General features: G+C 54.6%; 1 long non-coding RNA gene across 1 annotated transcript in view; it reads left to right on the top strand.

Annotated features, from left to right (window-relative positions):
• Positions 1–3,672: 3,672 nt before the first annotated feature.
• LOC148148169 (uncharacterized) overlaps positions 3,673–23,855 on the top strand; it is a 42,689-nt gene continuing 22,506 nt past the window's right edge. Inside the window, exon 1 of the long non-coding RNA XR_015759329.1 lies at positions 3,673–3,792. This is a non-coding gene — a long non-coding RNA (uncharacterized LOC148148169). The remainder of the gene's footprint in view (positions 3,793–23,855) is intronic.

Here is a 23,855-nt window from a genome sequence, read left to right as displayed (position 1 = left end):
CCCGATGTCCCCAACAGTATCTTTCCACCGACACTCTCATTCGTTTGGCCGAACTGGTCCTCAACCTTAACAATTTCTCCTTCGATTCCTCCCACTTCCTCCAGACCAAAGGAGTAGCCATGGGAACACGTATGGGCCCCAGCTATGCCTGTCGCTTTGTTGGCTACGTAGAACAGTTGATCTTCCGTAATTACACCGGCACCACTCCCCACCTCTTCCTCCGCTACATTGGTGACTGCATTGGCGCCATCTCGTGCTCCCACGAGTAGATTGAGCAATTCATCAACTTCACCAACACATTCCACCCTGACCTTAAATTTACCTGGACCATCTCTGACACCACCCTCCCCTTCCTGGACCTCTCCATCTCCATTAACGACGACCGACTTGACACTGACATTTTTACAAACCCACCGACTCCCACAGCTACCTGGATTACACCTCTTCCGATCCTACTTCTTGCAAAAATGCCATCCCGTATTCCAATTCCTCCGCCTCCGCCGTATCTGCTCCCAGGAGGATCAGTTCCACCACAGAACACACCAGGTGGCCTCCTTCTTTAGAGACCGCAATTTCCCTTCCCACGTGGTTAAAGATGCCCTCCTCCAACGCATCTCGTCCACATCCCGCACCTCCGCACTCAAACCCCACCTCTCCAACCGTAACGAGGACAGAACGCCCCTGGTGCTCACCTTCCACCCCACGAATCTTTGCATAAACCAAATCATCCGCCGACATTTCTGCCACCTCCAAACAGACCCCACCACCAGGGATATATTTCCCTCCCCACCCCTCTCCGCCTTCCGCAAAGACCGTTCCCTCCGTGACTACCTGGTCAGGTCCACGTCCACCACAACCCACCCTCCCAAACTGGCACCTTCCCCTGCCACCGCAGGTATTGCAAAACCTGCACCCACACCTCCTCTCTCACCTCTATCCAAGGCCCTAAAGGAGCCTTCCACATCCAAAGTTTTCCCTGCACATCCACTAATATCATTTATTGTATCCGTTGCTCCCGATGGTGTCTCCTCTACATTGGGGAGACTGGACACCTCCTAGCAGAGCGCTTTAGGGAACATCTCCGGGACACCCACACCAATCAACCCCACCGCCCTGTGGCCCAACATTTCAACTCTCCCTCCCACTCTGCCGAGGACATGGAGTCCTGGACCTCCTTCACCACCGCTCCCTCACCACCAGACCCCTGGAGGAAGAACGCCTCATCTTCCGCCTCGCAACACTTCAACCCAAGGGCATCATTGGGGACTTCAACAGTCCCCTCATCTCGCCTTCCCCCGCCTCATCCCAGTTCCAAACTTTGAGCTCAACACTGTCCCTGTGACTTGTCCTGACTTGTCCTGTCTGCCTATTTTCTTTTCCAACTGTCCACTCCACCCTCCGACCACCCCCGACCTATCACCTACATCCCCTCCCCCACTCACCTATTGTACTCTATGCTACTTTCTCCCCACCCGCACCCCCCTCTACCTTATCTCTCCACGCTTCAGGCTCTCTGCCTTTATTCCGGATGAAGGGTTTTTGCCCGAAACGTCGATTTTACTGCTCCTCGGATGCTGCCTGAACTGCTGTGCTCTTCCAGCATCACTAATCCAGAATCTGTACCCCACCACATCACTTTGCCCCACAATCGTGGTATCTGGCTGTGCACAAGGAGGAGTGGCACAGTCTGTACTGGGATGCCCTGGGGCCCTGAAACACATGGTAAAGACTAAAATCACCAGAGCACTGAGAGCCCCACCACATTGTTTGCATGTTCTATTGTTTTTACTCTGTTCCTGCCTTCCCTTGTTTTTTCTTAATAAAGTTGTTATTACACACACCTGAACAAGATGTGAAATAAACTCAGGCCTCTCGATCCAAGATTCGGGATACTTTCACCACATGACAAGGCATCGACTCTAACTTCCCTTGTCCCTTTGCCTGCTGAGTCGCGTCTGAATCAACTCCGCAATTGAGAGGAAGGGGCGGAACAGGAGGACCGAGCAGCGGCCGGTCGTCTAACCAGAGTGAGTGAGGAGCGGGGCCAAAGCATTCTCGGGGAGTGAACGCTTCAGGATTGGTCAGAAAGCCAACTATTTTGCAGGATTGATCATTTTCACTACATAATGGAGCATTAAACCTCTCCCATGAATCAATGTGAGATATTTAAGAAATAGTTGAGATAACGTACATTAGGGAGATTTAAACAATCCTTAGATAAACACATGGGTGATTTTGCAATAGTGTAGGGGACGAGCTGAGAATAATTCACAGGTCGGTTTACACAACTCGAGTAAGAAATTTATTTTCAAACTCCTAGAATGATTGGTAATTTACATACCTGGCTAATATGGTTAAATTGAACCGAATAATCTATTTACATAGTAATCATCTCAATGACTGTAACTCGACAGAGCAATTGTTAATGACTAATATTTCACCCATGATCCTGTGCAGGTTTGAATATTCTCTATAAACTCACCGGTAATCTCAGACGCACGCGCAGTTTGGTTTCTATGTAGAGCATGCGCAGTGTCGCATTGATCATGTGTGAGAGAGAGAGAGAGACATGGAGCTGCTTTCTCCGACAGCGGCTGCGATCGGCTTCAGAGAGCGGCGCTCAGAGCCGGTGTGTGGGAGCCTCGCTGGGAGAAAGAAGCGGAGAGAATTCACAAGTCCTGGATACAGGTTAAAAATAACTCGGAAAAGACCCTCCAGGCCCGTGTAAGGAGGCGGCGGTCCCTGATCAGGGAAGGGGCCCAGGGTCACGGCCGCCATTTGTTTGAGGGAAGAGGGAGCGCGGGCCTGAGGGCCGCCATCTTGAGAAGGTCAAGGTGCAGGAGGGCGGGGCCCTCGGGGTCTGTAGAACAATCAGAGGAAAGGGAAGACCCATTGTTACTGATTAATCCCACGGACACAGCGTCACTGGGCGGTCCCACAGGAATATCCTCTCTCAGTCCTGCTGGGATGGTTCACCCAGTCAGAACCAGCAGCTCTCCTCCTCTCTCAGCTCCCCTTCTGTCCTTCCTGCAGCATCTGTCCCCTGGAACATTGAGCTGCCTGTCCTGTCCCTCCCTCAGCTGTTGTTCTGTAATACCTGTGATATCCCAGTCCCACCTTAGGTTACTTCACTAAAGACAGGAATGCACCCGATGGATTTTTCTTAACATCAGCAATTGTTTAATACTCACTTACAGGCTTTTAATTACATAGTTTTTGAAGCATTTACTTCACATTCAATCATTTGCAATGGTGGGATTTGAACCTGTGTCCAGAGAACACTTGCTGAGTTTCTGGATAAATTGTCACACAATAATGCCCCTAGGCCATCACTTCGCCTGCTCACAGTTTGTATATCCCAGTGCAACATGAATCAAAACCCTTTCTTCCTGCACAATTGTTTGACCCAGCACTCTGGTGATGTGACTCAGTACCTCTCCATGTGGTATCCCTCACTGTGTGGGTCTAATTGCTGCCTCTGTCACCGTCTCTCACTCTTGAAGCTACTCCAGATCATGAGCCAACAGAATTCTCCACTCCAGAGAGATGAGGCAGCACAGGTCAGGAATGGAGACTGGGATTTTCCTGATCTCTGTGGGCTCAGTGCCATTCTATATGTGTAACCCTCAAAGCATTAGTCTACTTTCCCGTTCTGGCTACTTCTGTGTCTTCTACAGGTACTCATGGAGTTCCTGACTCAATAGACTTGCCAACTACTGGTTGGGACGATGGTTGGCCAGCCAGAAGACAAAGTCAGGGAGGTCGGGAGTTTTCAATAAATCCTGCTGCCAGGTAAGATCATTCCAGTGCACAGAGCAGAAAGTAATAAGGGGGATCCAAACATCAGCTAACAAGACATGACATAGAGAAAGTGCTGGAGGGGGAGCACAGTACAGACACAACCCAGGCTCAATCACCTCGCCTGCTACAAGTTTTGTTGTAATGAGACAGCATCGGGAGTTCCCAGTTATCAGTCCAGGCCTGTGCTTTCTTAGGAAGCATCAGAACAACTGAGGGGAAAGCAGGCCTCCCACGAGAGGGTGGTAATGCTGCCTGGGATCTTTCTGTTCCCTATTCCCTCTCCAACACTGTATTAATGGCTTGTATTGAGGACCAGTGTCTTCAATCATTCTAACTCCTATAACAGTTCCTATCTGTCATCTCCTCCCCTCTCATCAATTATTTCACATATTTGAAACCTCCAGTCCAGATGACCATCTGTATCGCTGTAACTTGCTTCAGTCACTACAACATGTCTTGTCTCGATAGTCTCCTTCTCCAATAACTGGAGACATGGGGTCTGTTTCTGTGCGGCATGACTCTTCGGCCAAGGTTCCCTAAATGGAATGAGTTGCGTTTGCCTGTTTTTGGCCCATACCCCTTCCAATCTTCTCCTCTCCATGTACCTGCCCAAGTATCTTTTCCATGTTGTAATTGCACTTGTTTTTACCATTTCCTCTGGCAGTCCATTCCGTCTATGCACCATCCTCTGTGGATAATGTTGCCCCTCAGCTCCCTCTTTAAATCCTTGCTCTCACACCTCACGGAAATGCCTCCTGCTATGGACTCACCTACCCTTGGCAATTCACCTTACTTCGGCCCTACATGGTTTCATAAACCTTTATAAGGTCACCCCGTGGCCTCCTCTGCCCAGGAGAAATATAGACGACAGTGTTACCAATATCTCCAACTCATGTACTCAATGCTCCGACCAATGAAGACAAGTGTGCCAATTGCCGCTTTCAACACCCTGTCACCCTGTGATGCCAGTCCAATGAACAATGTAACTGCACCCCTTGGTCTCTCCCTTTTCTGTCCAGGGCCCAACCATTACCGGTGTTAGTCCTCCCTGGTTTGTCTTAACTAAATCCAACACCTGAATTAAACTCCATCTTTCATTCCTTGGCCCAGTTGATTAACATCCCCCTCAATAACTATATTCCCTGCACACTCTTCCACTAATCTTTGTATCCATAAACATACTAACAAGGACTCCTTTATTTTCACTCAAAATGTTTATGTAAGTGGTGCACAACAGTGGTCCCAGCACCAATCCTTACAGCACACTGCTGGTCAGAGACCTCCAGTCTGAACAACAACCCTCTCCCACCACCCTCTGTCTCCCACTGTCATCCCATTTTGTATCCAGTTGGCTAGCTCTCCCTGATCCCTTGTGATCTACCCTTACTAACCAATGTATCATGCTACACCCTGAACAAGAGTTTGCGGAAGCCAGAAACAACGTCTGTTGCTCTGCCTTCATCTATCTTCTTGGTCACATCTTGAGCAAACGCCAGTCAAGTTTGTGAGACATGTTGTCCCATGCACAAAGTCATGCTGGCTGTCCGTAATCAGGCCTTTTCTTTCCAAATGCTTGTAAGGCCTACCTCTCAGAATGACGTCCAATAACTGACACACCCTGATGTCTCGCTCATCAGTCTGTAGTTCCCTGGCTTTCTCTTGCAGCCTTGCTTAATTAATGATGCAACATTATAATCATAGTCGGAGTCATACCGCACTGTTCGGTGAACGCTAACCATACTCTAAAATGGATCTCATCCCACCTGCCTGTTCCTGTATCATATCCCTTCCAACCTTTCCTATTCCTGTACTAATCCAAATGTCTTTTAAACATTGTAATTGTCCCCATGTTCACCCCTTCCTTGGGAAGTTCATTCCACACACAACCCACCCTCTGTGTAACAATGTGCCTCTCATGTCTTTTTTTTATATGTCTCTCCTTTAAACTTAAAAATGTAGTGCCTTGTCTTGAAACTCCCCTGTCCATGGGAAAAGACAACTCCCATTAACTCTATCTCTCCCCCTCATGATTTTATAAACTTCTATGAGGTCATCTGTCAACATTCAGGTTTCAGTGAGAAATACCAACCTATTCAGCCTTTCTTTATACTGAAGCCTTTCGTACCCAGCCACATCCCAGTAAGTCTCCTCCCAATCCTTTCCAGCTTAATAGTATCCTTCGTATAACTAGGCGACCAGATCTGGACACAGTATTCCAGAAGAGGACTCACCAATGGCCTGTATAATCTCAATGCGACATCCCAACTCCTATATCCAAAGGACTGAGCAATGAAATCAAGTGAGGCAAACATCTTTTTTTAAACTATCCTGTCTCTCCGTGTTGCAAACTTCAAAGAATTACGTAGTGAACCCCGAGTTTTACAAGACTACCGAAGGTCTTGCCATTAGTTGTATAAGCCCCGCCTGTGTTTGTTGTACCAAATGCAATACCTCATATTTATTCAGATTGAACTCCATCTACAAGTTTTTCAGCCATTCACACATTTCATCAGGATCCCTTTGTAATCTCAGAAAACCTTCTTCACTGTCCACAATGTCACCCTCCAGTCTAACAGCCTATCACACGTAGCTCTCTATGGTACAAATATCTCTGTTGGAGGCCCTACAATTTCTTCACCAGCTTCCCACAATGTCCTGAGATCCATTTGGGGATTTATCTACCTTTATGTTTTAAACCCTTCAGCACCTCCTTTTCTATAATGTGGACTCATTTCAAGACATTGAGTCATAGAGATGTACAGCACGGAAACAGGCCCTTCCGACCAACTCCTGCATGATGTATCTCGTCACATTTGCCACAATTTTGCCAATATCCCTCTAAACCTTTGCTATTCATACACCCATCCACATACCTTTTAAATGTATTTCTAAAAGCCTCCACTATTTGCTCTGGCAGCTTATTCCATCCACTCTTTAGACCCTCCACCAATTGTGGAGCCAATGTACCAACTTACTTTGGATCCCATGGGATCTTCCCTTTTGGACCAGCCTACCATGTGGGACCTTGTTAAAGACCTTAATGAACTCCATATAAACCACATCATCTGCACGGCCCTCATCAATATCAGAGGACAGTCGTCTAGCAAATCCATACAGACAATCCCTAAAGAAATTGCGGGGGTATCCATTTTTGGCGAATACATTGTAAATGTGTTCTTCTTCCTCTTTTTGCAGTTCTGGTGTACTGCTGTGTGTTGTGGCCCTTTTGAACAGTGTCTTGATGCAACTTATTTTGTGTGTGTTGGGCTGGTTGCTTTCATAGTTCAGGACTTGGTCTATGTGTTTGGCTTTCCTGTATACCTTTGTGGTGAATTCTCCGTTCGGTGTTCTCTGTCCCCTCACGTCTAGGAATGGGAGTTGGTTGTCCTTTTCTTCCTCTCTAGCGAATCGGATTCCTGTGAGTATGGCGTTGATTATCCAGGGTGTGTTCTCTATTTCTGTGTTTTTAATGATTACTAAGGTGTCATTCACATATCTGACCCAGAGTTTGGGTTGAATTTGCGGTAAGACTATTTGTTCTAACCTTTGCATTACTGCTTCTGCTATGAGTCCAGAGATGGGTGAGCCCGTGTGTGTGCCGTTGATTTGTTCATATATTTGGTTGTTGAATGTGAAGTGTGTTGTGAGGCACAGGTCCAGTAGTTTGAGTATGCCGTCTTTGTTGATAGGTTCACCGTCCTGTTGTCTGTTCTGTAGGTCCAGCAGGTTGGCTAGGTTTCTCTGGCTAGGGTTTTGTCGATAGAGGTGAACAGTGCCGTTACATCGAATGAGACCATAGTTTCTTCCTTGTCTATGTGTATATTTCTGATGATGTCCAAGAATTCCTGTGTTGACTGTACAGAGTGGCTGGATCCGCTGATCAGGTGTTTCAGTTTCTGCTGTAGTTGTTTAGCCAGTTTGTGTGATGGTGTCCCGGGTAGTGATACTATGGGTCTGAGTGGGATGTCTGGTTTGTGCACTTTAGGTAGTCCATAGAATCTGGGGGTGTTGTTGCTTTCAGGTTTAATTCTCTGTAGGTCAGACCTGTTTATCTGTCCGTCTTTTTTTGTAGGTTTCACACTGTGTTGTTTATCCTATTGGTGAGCTGCGGGGTGGGGTCAAACTCCACGCAATTTTATCCACAGGTGCCTCATGGAAAGACAATAGAATGAAGACATGCCACGACCCAAAGGACTAGCCACACTACCATACATCAAGAGCATTTCTGAACTGACAGCCAGACTACTGTGACCACTAGGACTCATAACAGCACACAAACCAACAGCCACTCTCAGACAACAACTCACCAGGACATAGGGCCTGACACCCAGCATGAGCAAAACCAATGTAGTGTACAAACTCCCATGCAAGGACTGCACAAAACACTACATAGGACAAACAGGAAGACAGCTAACGATCCACATCCATGAACACCAACTAGCCACGAAAGGACACGACCAACTATCCTTAGTAGCCACACACGCAGATGACAAGCAACGTAAGTTCGACTGGGACAACACTACCATTATAGGACAAGCCAAACAGACAACAGCCAGGGAATTCCTGGAGGCATGGCACTCATCCACAGTTTCAATCAATAAGCATATCGACCTGGACCCAATATACCGGCCACTGCAACGGACAGCTGGAACTGACCACCGGAAGCAGCAGAGACAAATCACTATAGTTGCCAGAGGAAACATCACAGAAGCGCTTCACAGGAGGCTCCCTGAGGATGTCACCTAGACAGGGGATGAAACATCTGCAACACAAATTCCCAGCTCGGCGAACAGAACCACAACAACGAGCACCCGAGCTACAAATCTTCTCACAAACTTTGAAGCCCTTTAGACTCTACAAAGCTCCGTCATGAACAAGTCACTATCTCTATATTTCCTTTGCCTTCTTCAGTGTCTGCAACTCTCACCCCAGTAACGTTCTTTAGTTACTGCAGGTCTGCCTAGCTCCCCAGACAACCTGTTTCATCCCCTACAGCTCCCTCAACCACTGTAACACCCTCTGCTCTGTCTAAGCCTCCTCTTTCCCACTGTCTTCCAGGCACAACGGCGATCCTGTAAGAGAGCGGTGCGGAATGGGATGTTATAAATCTCAGCTGAGGCTTGATGCCCACCATTACCTGGGAGTCACAAGGGGAGAGACCCTGAGAGAGAGCAGCACAAAGCGGGAGAATATAAATCAGCAGCGAGGATCAAGGCCGACCGGGACTTGGATTTGGATAAAAAGCAGAGCAGGAGGCTCGAAATCAGCACCGAGTCACGGAGGGAGTGACCGTGTGAGGGAGTAACTTGGAGCAGGAACTTGAGGCTGACTCACACCTGGGAGAATCAGCACTGAGGATCGAGGCCTAGTTATACCTGGGAGTCACAGAGACGGTGACCCTGTGAGGGAGCAGACTGGAGTGAGAGCTGGACAATTACACGTCCAAGGAGACACATCACTGTGTATGCACGTGTCCCTCCATTGTTCTGTGTTTGTGTATGTGTGTGTCCCCTTCCTTGGCTGTGTGTGAGCATGTCCCTCCCTCACTGTGTGTGTGTGTGTGTGTGTGTGCGTCCTCTCGCTTTCTGAGCACATGTCCCACCCTCGCTGTGTGTGCGTGTCTCAACCTCGCTATGTCTGTGTGTGTTTCCCTCTTGCTGTGAGTGTGTGTGCCCCTCTTGCAGTGTGTGAGGGTGTCCTCCCCTCGCTCTGTATGTCTGTGTATGCATATCACTCACTCACTGTGTGTCTGTGTGTCCCTCCCGTGCTGTGTGAGTATGTGTGTGTGCATGTCCCTCTCTCACTGTGTGCGTGTTGCTCTTGCTGTGTGTGTCCCTCATCTTGTGTGTGTGTGTGTGTCCCTCCCTCGCTGTGTGTGTGTGTCCCTCCCTCGCTGTGTGTGTGTGTCCCTCCCTCGCTGTGTGTGTGTGTCCCTCGCTGTGTGTGTGTGTGTCCCTCCCTCGCTGTGTGTGTGAGTGTGTCCCTCCCTCGCTGTGTGTGTGAGTGTGTCCCTCCCTCGCTGTATGTGTGAGTGTGTCCCTCCCTCGCTGTGTGTGTGTGTCCCTCCCTCGCTGTGTGTGTGTGTCCCTCCCTCGCTGTGTGTGTGTGTCCCTCCCTCGCTGTGTGTGTGTGTGTCCCTCCCTCGCTGTGTGTGTGTGTGTCCCTCCCTCGCTGTGTGTGTGTGTGTGTGTGTCCCTCCCTCGCTGTGTGTCCCTCGCTGTGTGTGTCCCTCCCTCGCTGTGTGTGTGTGTGTGTGTGTGTGTCCCTCCCTCGCTGTGTGTGTGTCCCTCCCTCGCTGTGTGTGTGTGTGTCCCTCCCTCGCTGTGTGTGTGTGTGTCTATCCCTCGCTGTGTGTGTGTGTGTCCCTCTCTCGCTGTGTGTGTGTGTGTGTCCCTCCCTCGCTGTGTGTGTGTGTGTGTGTCCCTCCCTCGCTGTGTGTGTGTGTCCCTCCCTCGCTGTGTGTGTGTGTCCCTCCCTTGCTGTGTGTGTGTGTCCCTCCCTCGCTGTGTCTGTGTGTGTCCCTCCCTCGCTGTGTGTGTGTGTGTCCCTCCCTCGCTGTGTGTGTGTGTGTCCCTCCCTCGCTGTGTGTGTGTGTCACTCCCTCGCTGTGTGTCCCTCGCTGTGTGTGTGTCCCTCCCTCGCTGTGTGTGTGTGTGTGTGTGTCCCTCCCTCGCTGTGTGTGTGTCCCTCCCTCGCTGTGTGTGTGCGTGTCCCTCCCTCGCTGTGTCTGTGTGTGTCCCTCCCTCGCTGTGTGTGTGTGTGTCCCTCCCTCGCTGTGTGTGTGTGTGTCCCTCCCTCGCTGTGTGTGTGTGTCCCTCCCTTGCTGTGTGTGTGTGTCCCTCCCTCGCTGTGTGTGTGTGTCCCTCCCTCGCTGTGTGTGTGTGTCCCTCCCTCGCTGTGTCTGTGTGTGTCCCTCCCGAGCTGTGTCTGTGTGTGTCCCTCCCTCGCTGTGTCTGTGTGTGTCCCTCCCTCGCTGTGTGTGTGTGTGTCCCTCCCTCGCTGAGTGTGTGTGTCTCCCTCCCTCGCTGTGTGTCTGTGTCCCTCCCTCGCTGTGTGTGTGTGTGTGTCCCTCCCTCGCTGTGTTTGTGTGTGTGTCACTCCCTCGCTGTGTGTCTGTGTCCCTCCCTCGCTGTGTGTCTGTGTCCCTACCTCGCTGTGTGTGTGTCCCTCCCTCGCTGTGTGTGTGTGTGTGTGTGTGTGTCCCTCCCTCGCTGTGTGTGTGTGTGTGTGTCCCTCCCTCGCTGTGTGTGTGTGTGTGTGTCCCTCCCTCGCTGTGTGTGTGTCCCTCCCTCGCTGTGTGTGTGTGTGTGTCCCTCCCTCGCTGTGTGTCTGTGTCCCTCCCTCGCTGTGTGTGTGTCCCTCCCTCGCTGTGTGTGTGTGTGTGTCCCTCCCTCGCTGTGTGTCTGTGTCCCTCCCTCGCTGTGTGTGTGTCCCTCCCTCGCTGTGTGGGTGTGTGTGTCCCACCCTTGCTCTTTGTGTATATCCCTCTCACTGTGTGTGCTCATCTGTGTGAGTGCATGACCCCTTTGCTGTGTGTGCGTGTGTCCCTCCCTCGCCGTGTCTGTGCGTGTCCCCTCTCGCTGTGTGTTTGTGTATGTCCCTCCCTCGCTGTGTGTGTGTCTCACTCCCTTGCTGTGAGCGTGCGTGTCCCGCCTCGCTCTGTGTGTGGGGGCCCCCTCTCGCTGTGTGTGTATGTGTGTGTGTCTCCCTCCCTCGGTGTGTGTGTGCGTGTCCCCCCTCACTGTGTATGTGTGAGTTCCCCCCCCCTTGCTCTGTGTGTGTGTGTCCCTCTTGGTGTGCGTGTGTGTGCGTGGCCCTCCCTGGCTGTGTGTGTGCGTGGCCCTCCCTGGCTGTGTGTGTGCGTGGCCCTCCCTGGCTGTGTGTGTGTGTCCCTCCCTGGCTGTGGGTGTGTGTGTCCCTCCCTGGCTGTGGGTGTGTGTGTCCCTCCCTGGCTGTGTGTGTGCGTGTCCCTCTCGCTGTGTGTGTGCGTGTCCCTCCCTGGCTGTGTGTGTGTGTGTCCCTCCCTGGCTGTGTGTGTGCGTGCCCCTCTCGCTGTGTGTGTGCGTGTCCCTCCCTGGCTGTGTGTGTGTGTGTCCCTCCCTCGCTGTGTGTGTGCGTGTCCCTCCCTGGCTGTGTGTGTGCGTGTCCCTCTCGCTGTGTGTGTGCGTGTCCCTCTCGCTGTGTGTGTGCGTGTCCCTCCCTCGCTGTGTGTGTGCGTGTCCCTCCCTCGCTGTGTGTGTGCGTGTCCCTCCCTCGCTGTGTGTGTGCGTGTCCCTCCCTCACTGTGTGCGTGCGTCTCCCTCTCGCTGTGTGCGTGCGTGTCCCTCCCTCGCTGTGTGCGTGCGGCGTGTCCCTCTCGCTGTGTGCGTGCGTGTCCATCTCGCTGTGTGCGTGCGTGTCCCTCTCGCTGTGTGCGTGCGTGTCCCTCCCTCGCTGTGTGCGTGCGTGCCCCTCTCGCTGTGTGTGTGCGTGTCCCTCCCTGGCTGTGTGTGTGCGTGTCCCTCCCTCGCTGTGTGTGTGCGTGTCCCTCCCTGGCTGTGTGTGTGCGTGTCCCTCCCTGGCTGTGTGTGTGCGTGTCCCTCTCGCTGTGTGTGTGCGTGTCCCTCTCGCTGTGTGTGTGCGTGTCCCTCTCGCTGTGTGTGTGCGTGTCCCTCCCTCGCTGTGTGTGTGCGTGTCCCTCCCTCGCTGTGTGTGTGCGTGTCCCTCCCTCGCTGTGTGTGTGCGTGTCCCTCCCTCGCTGTGTGTGTGCGTGTCCCTCCCTCGCTGTGTGTGTGCGTGTCCCTCCCTCGCTGTGTGTGTGCGTGACCCTCCCTCGCTGTGTGCGTGCGTGTCCCTCTCGCTGTGTGCGTGCGTGTCCCTCTCCCTGTGTGTGCGTGTCCCTCCCTCGCTGTGTGCGTGCGTGTCCTTCCCTCGTTGTGCGTGTGCGTGTCCCTACCTCGCTGCGTGTCTCAGCAAGCCTCTCGCTCACTGAGTGTGTCCCTCGCTCGCTGTGTGTGTGTGTGCATGCGTGTCCCTTCCTCGTGTGTGTGTGTGTGTACGTGTCACACTGTCACAGTATGTATTTGAGTGTCGCCCTTTCGCTGCATGTCCCTCACTTGCTGTTTGTGTGTGTCACTCCTTCGCGATGTCTGTATATGTCTCTCGCTTGCTGTGTGTGTGCATGTCTCACCCTCGCTGTGTGTGTGTGCGTGTCCCCCGTCGCTGTGTGTGTGCGCGTGTCCCCCCTCGCTGTGTGTGTGCGCGTGTACCCCCTCGCTGTGTGTGTGTGTGTGTGTGTGTGTATGTGCCTCTCCCTCGCTGTGTGTGTGTGTGTGCGGTCCCACCCTCGCTGTGTGTGTGTGTGCGTGCGCCTCCCTTGCTGTGTATGTGTGTGTCCCTCCCTCGCTGTATATGTGTCAGTTCCACCCCCCGTGTGTGTGTGTCCCTCTTGCTGTGCGTGTGTGAGTGCATGTCCCCCCTTGCTGTGTGTGCGTGTCCCTCCCACGCTGTCTGTGCATGTCCTTCTCTCCCTTGCTCTGTGTATGTGTGTGTGTGCGCGTGCCCCCCCTTGCTGTGAGTATGTGTCCCTCTTGATGTGTATGTGAGTGTCACTCCCTCGCTGTGTGTCTGTGTGTCCGTCCCTCGCTGTGTGTGTGTGTGTGTGTGTCTCTTGCTGTGTGTCTGCGTGTATCCCCTTAACTGTGTGTATGTGTGCGTGTCCCTCCCTTGCTTTGTGTGTGTGTCTCTCTCTCTCTTGCTGTGTATGCACATGTAACTCCCTAGCTCTGTGTGTGTGTCCCTCCCTCACTGTGAAAGTGCATATCCTCCCTTGCTGTGTGCACTTGTGTCCCTCCCTTGCCGTGTCTGTGCGTGTCCTCTCTCCCTGTGTGTGCATGCCCCCCTCACTTTCTGTGCACATGCTCTGCCCCTCGCCGTGTGTGTGCTTGCCCCTTCTTCCCTGTGTGTGTGTGTGTGCATGTTCCTCCCTCGCTGTGTGTATGTGTGTCCCTCCCTCCCTCGCTCTGTGTGTGTCCCTCCCTCGCTCTGTGTGTGTGCGTCCCTCCCTCGCTGCGCGTGTGCATGTCCCTCCCTTGCTGCGTGTCTCAGTAAGTCCCTCGCTCGCTGTGTGTGTCCCTCGCTTGCTGTGTGTGTCCCTCGCTCGCTCTGTGTGTATGTCTTGCTTGATGTGTGTGTGCGTCCCTCCCTCGCTGTGCGTGTGCATGTCCCTCCCTTGCTGCGTGTCTCAGCAAGTCCCTCGCTCGCTGTGTGTGTCCCTCGCTCGCTGTGTGTGTAACTCGCTCGCTGTGTGTATGTGTGCGCGCATCTCTCGCTTGCTGTGCGTGTATGTTTCCCTTCCTCTCGTGTGTACGTGTCACACTCTCACATTATGTGTTTTTGTGTCCCCCCTTCGCTGCGTGTTTCTCACTCGCTGTGTGTGTGCGTGTCCCTCCTTCACTCTGTGTGTGAGAGTGCGTCTCCCTCCCTTGCTGTGAGTGTGCGTCCCCCTCCTCGCTCTGTGTCTGTGTGTGTGTGTCTCACTCCCTTGCTGTGAGCGTGCGTGTACCCCCTCGCTCTGTGTGTGGGGGCCCCCTCTCGCTGTGTGTGTGTGTGTGTGTCTCCCTCCCTTGGTGTGAGTGTGCGTGTCCCCCTCACTGTGTATGTGTGTGCGCGTGTCCTTCCCTTGCTGTGTATGTGCGTGTCCCTCCCTCACTGTGTATGTGTGAGTTTCCCCCCCCCTTGCTCTGTGTGTGTGTGTCCCTCTTGGTGTGCGTGTGTGTGCGTGGCCCTCCCTCGCTGTGTGTGCATGTGTCCCTCCCTGGCTGTTTGTGTGCGGGTCCCCCTCTCGCTGTATATGTCTGTGTTTGTGTGCTTCCTCTTGCGCATGTCGCTCCCTCGCTGTGCGTGCGCGTGTCCCTCCCTCGCTGTGCGTGCGCGTGTCCCTCCCTCGCTGTGCGTGCGCGCATCCCTCCCTCGCTGCATGTCTCAGCAAGTCCCTCGCTCACTGTGCGTGTATGTGTGTGTGTGTCCCTTCCTCGCTGTGTGTGTGTACGTGTCACATCCTCATTGTATCTGTTTGTGTGTCCCCCCTTCACTGCGTGTCCCTCACTCGCTGTTTGAGTGTGTGTCACTCCATCGCGTTGTATGTATGTTTCTCTCTCGCTGTGTGTGTGCGTATCCCTCCCTCATTCTGTGTGTGTGTGTTTACGTGCGTGTTCCTCCATGTGTGTGTGTGTGTGTGTAAAAGTGTGTCTCCCTCCCATGCTGTGAGTGTGCGAGTCCTCCTCGCTGTGTGTATGTGTACGTGCCCCCCCTCACTGTATCTGTGTGTGAGTGTTCGTCCCTTCCGCGCTGTGTGTGCATGTACCTCCCTGGCTGTGTGTGCGCGTGTCCCTCTCTTGCTGTGTGTGTGTGTGTGTGTGTGTGTGTGTGTGTGTCCTTCTTGCTGTGCACGTGCGTGCGTGGCCCTCCCTGGCTATGTGTGCATGTGTCTCACCCTCGCTGTGTTTGTGAGTGTCCCTCTCTTGCTGTGTGTGTGTCTGTGTGTGTGTCCCTCCCTCGCTGTGTGTGCATGTCCCTCCCTGGCTGTGTGTGCGTGTGTCTCTCTCTCGCTGTGTGTGTGTCTCTCTCTCTCGCTGTATGTGTGTGTCTCTCTCTCTCGCTGTGTGTGTTTCTGTTTGTGTGCTTGCGCATGTGCGGGTCCCTCCCTTGCTCTGTGTGTGTGTGTGTGTCCCTCTTGCAGTGTATGCATATGTCCCACCCTCGCTTTGTGTGTGTGTGTGTCCCTCTGGCTGTGTGTGCGCGTGTCACTCCTCGCTCTTTGTGTGTGTGTGCATCCCTTGTGTATGTGTGTGTGTGTCCCTCCATTGCACTTTGTGTCTATCCCCCTCACTGTGTGATTGCATGTCCCTCCCTCACTGTGTGAGTGCATGTCCCTCCCTCACTGTGTGAGTGCGTGTTCCCTCTGTGTGTGTGTGTGTGTGTGTGTGTGTGTGTCCCATCTCAATTCCTGTATACATGCCCTCCCCCTCGCCGTGTGTGTGCTTGTCCCGCCTTCCCTCTGTGTGTGTGTGTGTGTGTGTGCGCGTGCGCGTGTCCCTCCCTTGCTGTGTGTGTCTCTCGCTCGCTGTGTGTGTGTGCGTGTCTGTCCCTCCTCGCTGTGTGTGTGTCCCTCGCTCGCAGTGTGTGTGTGCGTGTCACCCCTCGCTGTATCTGTGTGTGTGTGTGTGTGTGTGTCTGTGTGTGTGTGTGTCTCCCTCGCTGTGCGTCTGCGGGTAACCCCCTCACTGTGTGTGTTTGCATGTCGCTCCCTCGCTGTGTGTATCCCACACTCGCTGTGTGTGCACGTGTCCCTCCCTTGCTCTGTGTTTGTGCGTGTGTGTATCTGTGCGTGTCCCTCCCTCGCTGTGTGTGTGTGTCACTCCCTCGCTGTGTGTCCCTCGCTGTGTGTGTGTCCCTCCCTCGCTGTGTGTGTGTGTGTGTGTGTCCCTCCCTCGCTGTGTGTGTGTCCCTCCCTCGCTGTGTGTGTGCGTGTCCCTCCCTCGCTGTGTCTGTGTGTGTCCCTCCCTCGCTGTGTGTGTGTGTGTCCCTCCCTCGCTGTGTGTGTGTGTGTCCCTCCCTCGCTGTGTGTGTGTGTCCCTCCCTTGCTGTGTGTGTGTGTCCCTCCCTCGCTGTGTGTGTGTGTCCCTCCCTCGCTGTGTGTGTGTGTCCCTCCCTCGCTGTGTCTGTGTGTGTCCCTCCCGAGCTGTGTCTGTGTGTGTCCCTCCCTCGCTGTGTCTGTGTGTGTCCCTCCCTCGCTGTGTGTGTGTGTGTCCCTCCCTCGCTGAGTGTGTGTGTCTCCCTCCCTCGCTGTGTGTCTGTGTCCCTCCCTCGCTGTGTGTGTGTGTGTGTCCCTCCCTCGCTGTGTTTGTGTGTGTGTCACTCCCTCGCTGTGTGTCTGTGTCCCTCCCTCGCTGTGTGTCTGTGTCCCTACCTCGCTGTGTGTGTGTCCCTCCCTCGCTGTGTGTGTGTGTGTGTGTGTGTGTCCCTCCCTCGCTGTGTGTGTGTGTGTGTGTCCCTCCCTCGCTGTGTGTGTGTGTGTGTGTCCCTCCCTCGCTGTGTGTGTGTCCCTCCCTCGCTGTGTGTGTGTGTGTGTCCCTCCCTCGCTGTGTGTCTGTGTCCCTCCCTCGCTGTGTGTGTGTCCCTCCCTCGCTGTGTGTGTGTGTGTGTCCCTCCCTCGCTGTGTGTCTGTGTCCCTCCCTCGCTGTGTGTGTGTCCCTCCCTCGCTGTGTGTGTGTGTGTGTGTCCCTCCCTCGCTGTGTGGGTGTGTGTGTCCCACCCTTGCTCTTTGTGTATATCCCTCTCACTGTGTGTGCTCATTTGTGTGAGTGCATGACCCCTTTGCTGTGTGAGCGTGTGTCCCTCCCTCGCCGTGTCTGTGCGTGTCCCCTCTCGCTGTGTGTTTGTGTATGTCCCTCCCTCGCTGTGTGTGTGTCTCACTCCCTTGCTGTGAGCGTGCGTGTCCCCCCTCGCTCTGTGTGCGTGTCCCTCCCTCGCTGTGTGTGTGCGTGTCCCTCCCTGGCTGTGTGTGTGCGTGTCCCTCCCTCGCTGTGTGTGTGCGTGTCCCTCCGTCGCTGTGTGTGTGCGTGTCCCTCCCTCACTGTGTGCGTGCGTCTCCCTCTCGCTGTGTGCGTGCGTGTCCCTCCCTCGCTGTGTGCGTGCGGCGTGTCCCTCTCGCTGTGTGCGTGCGTGTCCATCTCGCTGTGTGCGTGCGTGTCCCTCTCGCTGTGTGCGTGCGCGTCCCTCCCTCGCTGTGTGCGTGCGTGCCCCTCTCGCTGTGTGTGTGCGTGTCCCTCCCTGGCTGTGTGTGTGCGTGTCCCTCCCTCGCTGTGTGTGTGCGTGTCCCTCCCTGGCTGTGTGTGTGCGTGTCCCTCCCTGGCTGTGTGTGTGCGTGTCCCTCTCGCTGTGTGTGTGCGTGTCCCTCTCGCTGTGTGTGTGCGTGTCCCTCTCGCTGTGTGTGTGCGTGTCCCTCCCTCGCTGTGTGTGTGCGTGTCCCTCCCTCGCTGTGTGTGTGCGTGTCCCTCCCTCGCTGTGTGTGTGCGTGTCCCTCCCTCGCTGTGTGTGTGCGTGTCCCTCCCTCGCTGTGTGTGTGCGTGTCCCTCCCTCGCTGTGTGCGTGCGTGTCCCTCTCGCTGTGTGCGTGCGTGTCCCTCTCCCTGTGTGTGCGTGTCCCTCCCTTGCTGTGTGCGTGCGTGTCCTTCCCTCGTTGTGCGTGTGCGTGTCCCTACCTCGCTGCGTGTCTCAGCAAGCCTCTCGCTCACTGAGTGTGTCCCTCGCTCGCTGTGTGTGTGTGTGCATGCGTGTCCCTTCCTCGTGTGTGTGTGTGTGTACGTGTCACACTGTCACAGTATGTATTTGAGTGTCGCCCTTTCGCTGCATGTCCCTCACTTGCTGTTTGTGTGTGTCACTCCCTCGCGATGTCTGTATATGTCTCTCGCTTGCTGTGTGTGTGCATGTCTCACCCTCGCTGTGTGTGTGTGCGTGTCCCCCGTCGCTGTGTGTGTGCGCGTGTACCCCCTCGCTGTGTGTGTGCGCGTGTACCCCCTCGCTGTGTGTGTGTGTGTGTGTGTGTATGTGCCTCTCCCTCGCTGTGTGTGTGTGTGTGCGGTCCCACCCTCGCTGTGTGTGTGTGTGTGTGTGTCCCTCCCTCGCTGTATATGTGTCAGTTCCACCCCCCGTGTGTGTGTGTCCCTCTTGCTGTGCGTGTGTGAGTGCATGTCCCCCCTTGCTGTGTGTGCGTGTCCCTCCCACGCTGTCTGTGCATGTCCTTCTCTCCCTTGCTCTGTGTATGTGTGTGTGTGCGCGTGCCCCCCCTTGCTGTGAGTATGTGTCCCTCTTGATGTGTATGTGAGTGTCACTCCCTCGCTGTGTGTCTGTGTGTCCGTCCCTCGCTGTGTGTGTGTGTGTGTGTGTCTCTTGCTGTGTGTCTGCGTGTATCCCCTTAACTGTGTGTATGTGTGCGTGTCCCTCCCTTGCTTTGTGTGTGTGTCTCTCTCTCTCTTGCTGTGTATGCACATGTAACTCCCTAGCTCTGTGTGTGTGTCCCTCCCTCACTGTGAAAGTGCATATCCTCCCTTGCTGTGTGCACTTGTGTCCCTCCCTTGCCGTGTCTGTGCGTGTCCTCTCTCCCTGTGTGTGCATGCCCCCCTCACTTTCTGTGCACATGCTCTGCCCCTCGCCGTGTGTGTGCTTGCCCCTTTTTCCCTGTGTGTGTGTGTGTGCATGTTCCTCCCTCGCTGTGTGTATGTGTGTCCCTCCCTCCCTCGCTCTGTGTGTGTCCCTCCCTCGCTCTGTGTGTGTGCGTCCCTCCCTCGCTGCGCGTGTGCATGTCCCTCCCTTGCTGCGTGTCTCAGTAAGTCCCTCGCTCGCTGTGTGTGTCCCTCGCTTGCTGTGTGTGTCCCTCGCTCGCTCTGTGTGTATGTCTTGCTTGATGTGTGTGTGCGTCCCTCCCTCGCTGTGCGTGTGCATGTCCCTCCCTTGCTGCGTGTCTCAGCAAGTCCCTCGCTCGCTGTGTGTGTCCCTCGCTCGCTGTGTGTGTAACTCGCTCGCTGTGTGTATGTGTGCGCGCATCTCTCGCTTGCTGTGCGTGTATGTTTCCCTTCCTCTCGTGTGTACGTGTCACACTCTCACATTATGTGTTTTTGTGTCCCCCCTTCGCTGCGTGTTTCTCACTCGCTGTGTGTGTGCGTGTCCCTCCTTCACTCTGTGTGTGAGAGTGCGTCTCCCTCCCTTGCTGTGAGTGTGCGTCCCCCTCCTCGCTCTGTGTCTGTGTGTGTGTGTCTCACTCCCTTGCTGTGAGCGTGCGTGTACCCCCTCGCTCTGTGTGTGGGGGCCCCCTCTCGCTGTGTGTGTGTGTGTGTGTCTCCCTCCCTTGGTGTGAGTGTGCGTGTCCCCCTCACTGTGTATGTGTGTGCGCGTGTCCTTCCCTTGCTGTGTATGTGCGTGTCCCTCCCTCACTGTGTATGTGTGAGTTTCCCCCCCCCTTGCTCTGTGTGTGTGTGTCCCTCTTGGTGTGCGTGTGTGTGCGTGGCCCTCCCTCGCTGTGTGTGCATGTGTCCCTCCCTGGCTGTTTGTGTGCGGGTCCCCCTCTCGCTGTATATGTCTGTGTTTGTGTGCTTCCTCTTGCGCATGTCGCTCCCTCGCTGTGCGTGCGCGTGTCCCTCCCTCGCTGTGCGTGCGCGTGTCCCTCCCTCGCTGTGCGTGCGCGCATCCCTCCCTCGCTGCATGTCTCAGCAAGTCCCTCGCTCACTGTGCGTGTATGTGTGTGTGTGTCCCTTCCTCGCTGTGTGTGTGTACGTGTCACATCCTCATTGTATCTGTTTGTGTGTCCCCCCTTCACTGCGTGTCCCTCACTCGCTGTTTGAGTGTGTGTCACTCCATCGCGTTGTATGTATGTTTCTCTCTCGCTGTGTGTGTGCGTATCCCTCCCTCATTCTGTGTGTGTGTGTTTACGTGCGTGTTCCTCCATGTGTGTGTGTGTGTGTGTAAAAGTGTGTCTCCCTCCCATGCTGTGAGTGTGCGAGTCCTCCTCGCTGTGTGTATGTGTACGTGCCCCCCCTCACTGTATCTGTGTGTGAGTGTTCGTCCCTTCCGCGCTGTGTGTGCATGTACCTCCCTGGCTGTGTGTGCGCGTGTCCCTCTCTTGCTGTGTGTGTGTGTGTGTGTGTGTGTGTGTGTGTGTGTCCTTCTTGCTGTGCACGTGCGTGCGTGGCCCTCCCTGGCTATGTGTGCATGTGTCTCACCCTCGCTGTGTTTGTGAGTGTCCCTCTCTTGCTGTGTGTGTGTCTGTGTGTGTGTCCCTCCCTCGCTGTGTGTGCATGTCCCTCCCTGGCTGTGTGTGCGTGTGTCTCTCTCTCGCTGTGTGTGTGTCTCTCTCTCTCGCTGTGTGTGTTTCTGTTTGTGTGCTTGCGCATGTGCGGGTCCCTCCCTTGCTCTGTGTGTGTGTGTGTGTCCCTCTTGCAGTGTATGCATATGTCCCACCCTCGCTTTGTGTGTGTGTGTGTCCCTCTGGCTGTGTGTGCGCGTGTCACTCCTCGCTCTTTGTGTGTGTGTGCATCCCTTGTGTATGTGTGTGTGTGTGTCCCTCCATTGCACTTTGTGTCTATCCCCCTCACTGTGTGATTGCATGTTCCTTCCTCACTGTGTGAGTGCATGTCCCTCCCTCACTGTGTGAGTGCGTGTTCCCTCTGTGTGTGTGTGTGTGTGTGTGTGTGTCCCATCTCAATTCCTGTATACATGCCCTCCCCCTCGCCGTGTGTGTGCTTGTCCCGCCTTCCCTCTGTGTGTGTGTGTGTGTGCGCGCGTGCGCGTGTCCCTCCCTTGCTGTGTGTGTCTCTCGCTCGCTGTGTGTGTGTGCGTGTCTGTCCCTCCTCGCTGTGTGTGTGTCCCTCGCTCGCAGTGTGTGTGTGTGCGTGTCACCCCTCGCTGTATCTGTGTGTGTGTGTGTGTGTGTGTGTCTGTGTGTGTGTGTGTCTCCCTCGCTGTGCGTCTGCGGGTAACCCCCTCACTGTGTGTGTTTGCATGTCGCTCCCTCGCTGTGTGTATCCCACACTCGCTGTGTGTGCACGTGTCCCTCCCTTGCTCTGTGTTTGTGCGTGTGTGTATCTGTGCGTGTCCCTCCTTCGCTGTGTGTTTGTGTGTGTGTGTATCTGTGTGTGTCCCTTCCTCTCTTTCGGTGTGTGTGTGTGTGTGCACGCGCATGATTGTCCCTCCCTTGCTCTGTGTGTGTGCATGTCCCTCCCTTGCTCTGTGTTTCTGTGTGTGTATGTATGTGTGCGTGAACCCCTCTCGCTTGTGTGTCCGTCCCTTGTGTGTATGAGTGCGTGTCCCCCTTTGCTGTGTGTGCGTGTCCCACCCTTGCCGCGTCTGTGTATGTCCTCTCTCGCTGTGTGTGTGTGCCTCCTCTCAATTTCTGTGCACGTGCCTTCCCCCTCGACATGTGTGTGCTTGCCCCTCCTTCGCGGTGTGTGCGTATCCCTCCTTCGTTCTGTGTGTGTGTTTACGTGCGTGTTCCTCCGTTGTGTATGTGTGTGTGTGTAAAAGTGTGTCTCCCTCCCACGCTGTGAGTGTGCGGGTCCTCCTCGCTGTGTGTGCATGTGTCGCCCCGTCGCTATGTGTATTTGTGTGTGTCTCTCCCTCGGTCTCTGTAGTGTGTGGTCCCACCCTCGCTGTCTGTGTGTGTGTCTCGCTGTGTGTATGTGTCACACCCTCACAGTATGTGTTTGTGTGTGTCCCCCTTCGCTGCGTGTCCTTCAGTCGCTGGTTGCGTGTATGATTCTCTCTCTCGCTTTGTGTGTGTGTCTCCCTTCCTCGCTGTGTGTGTGTGAGTGTGTGAGTGTGTGTGTGTCTTCATCCCTCCCTCTGTGTGTGTGTGTGTGTGCACGTGTCATTCCCTTGCTGTGTATGTGTGTGTCCCTCCCTCGCTGTGTGCGCATGTCCCTCTCTCACTGTGTGTGCACGTGTCACTCCCTTGCTGTGTGTGTGACCCTCCCTTGTGTGTGTGAGTGTGTGTGTCTCCCTTGCTCTTTGTGTATATCCCCTCACTGTATGTGCGCATCTCCCCTCAGTGAATGCATGTCCCCCCATGCTGTGTGTGCGTGTGTCCCTCCCTCGCTGTGCCTCTGCATATCCTCTCTCGCTGTGTGCGTGTGTCCCTCTCAATTTCTGTGCAAATGCCCTCCCCCTCGCCGAGTGTGTGTGTGTGCTTGTCCCTCCCTCGCTCTGTGTGCTTGTCCCTCCTTCGCTGTGTGCACGCGTGTCCCTCCCTCGCTGTGTGTGTGCGCATCCCTCCCTCGCTGCATGTCTCAGCAAGTCCCTCGCTCGCTGTGCGTGTATGTGTGTGTGTGTCCCTTCCTCGCTGTGTGTGTGTACGTGTCACATCCTCATTGTATCTGTTTGTGTGTCCCCCCTTCACTGCGTGTCCCTCACTCGCTGTTTAAGTGTGTGTCACTCCATCGCGTTGTATGTATGTTTCTCTCTCGCTGTGTGTGTGCGTATCCCTCCCTCGTTCTGTGTGTGTGTTTACGTGCGTGTTCCTCCGTTTTGTGTGTGTGTGTGTGTCTGTAAAAGTGTGTCTCCCTCCCACGCTGTGAGTGTGCGGGTCCTCCTCGCTGTGTGTGCATGTGTCGCCCCGTCGCTATGTGTATGTGTGTGTGTCTCTCCCTCGGTCTCTGTAGTGTGTGGTCCCACCCTCGCTGTGTGTGTGTGTGCGTGTCCCTCCCTGCCGTGTATTTGTGTGTCCCTCTCTCGCTGTGTGCCTGTGTTTGTGTGCTTGCGCATGCGCGTGTCCCTCCCTCGCTGTGTGTGCGTGTCCCCCTCTTGCTGTGAGTATGTGTGTCACTATTGCAGTGTATGTGACTGCCCCTCCCTCGCTGTGTGTGTTTGTGTATAACTCTCCCTCGTTGTGTGTGTGCATGTCTTTCCCTTGCTGTGTGTGCGTGTCCCTCCCTCGCTGTGTGTGTGTCCCTCCCTCGCCGTGTGTGCGCTTGTACCTCCCTCACTCTGCGTGTGCGTGTTCCTCGCTCTCTGCATGTCTCAGCAAGTCCCTCCCTTGCTGAGTGCCCCTCGCTCGCTGTGTGTATGTCCCTTCCTCATTGTGTGTGTGTATGTGTCACACACTCACAGTATGTGTTTGTGTGTGTCCTCCTTCACTGCGTGTCCCTCACTTGCTGGTTGCGTTTGTGTCACTCCCTCACGTTGTGTGTATGTGTCTCTCTCTCGCTCTGTGTGTGCATGTCCCCCCTCGCTGTGTGTGTGTGTGTGTGTAAAAGTGTGTCTCCCTCCCACGCAGTGAGTGTGCGGGTCCTCCTCGCTGTGTGTGTGTGTGTATCCCCCTTCGCTGTATCTGTGTGTGTGTGTCCGTCCCTCCCTCGCTCTGTGTGTGTGTGTACGTGCCCCCCCTCACTGTATCTGTGTGTGTGTGTCCCTTCCTCGCTCTGTGTTTGTGTACGTGCCCCCCCTCACTGTATCTGTGTGTGTGTGTGTGTTCGTCCCTCTCTCGCTGTGTGTGTGTGTGTGTGTGTGTGTGTGTGTGTCTTGCAG

The sequence above is a fragment of the Chiloscyllium plagiosum genome, unplaced genomic scaffold (genome assembly GCF_037043375.1).
Source record: "Chiloscyllium plagiosum isolate Xiang-an unplaced genomic scaffold, Cpla_swu_hap1 HiC_scaffold_14, whole genome shotgun sequence".
NCBI lineage: Eukaryota > Metazoa > Chordata > Chondrichthyes > Orectolobiformes > Hemiscylliidae > Chiloscyllium > Chiloscyllium plagiosum.
The sequence above is the reverse complement of the archived record's forward strand: the minus strand, read 5'-3'. Positions and strand labels throughout refer to the sequence as shown.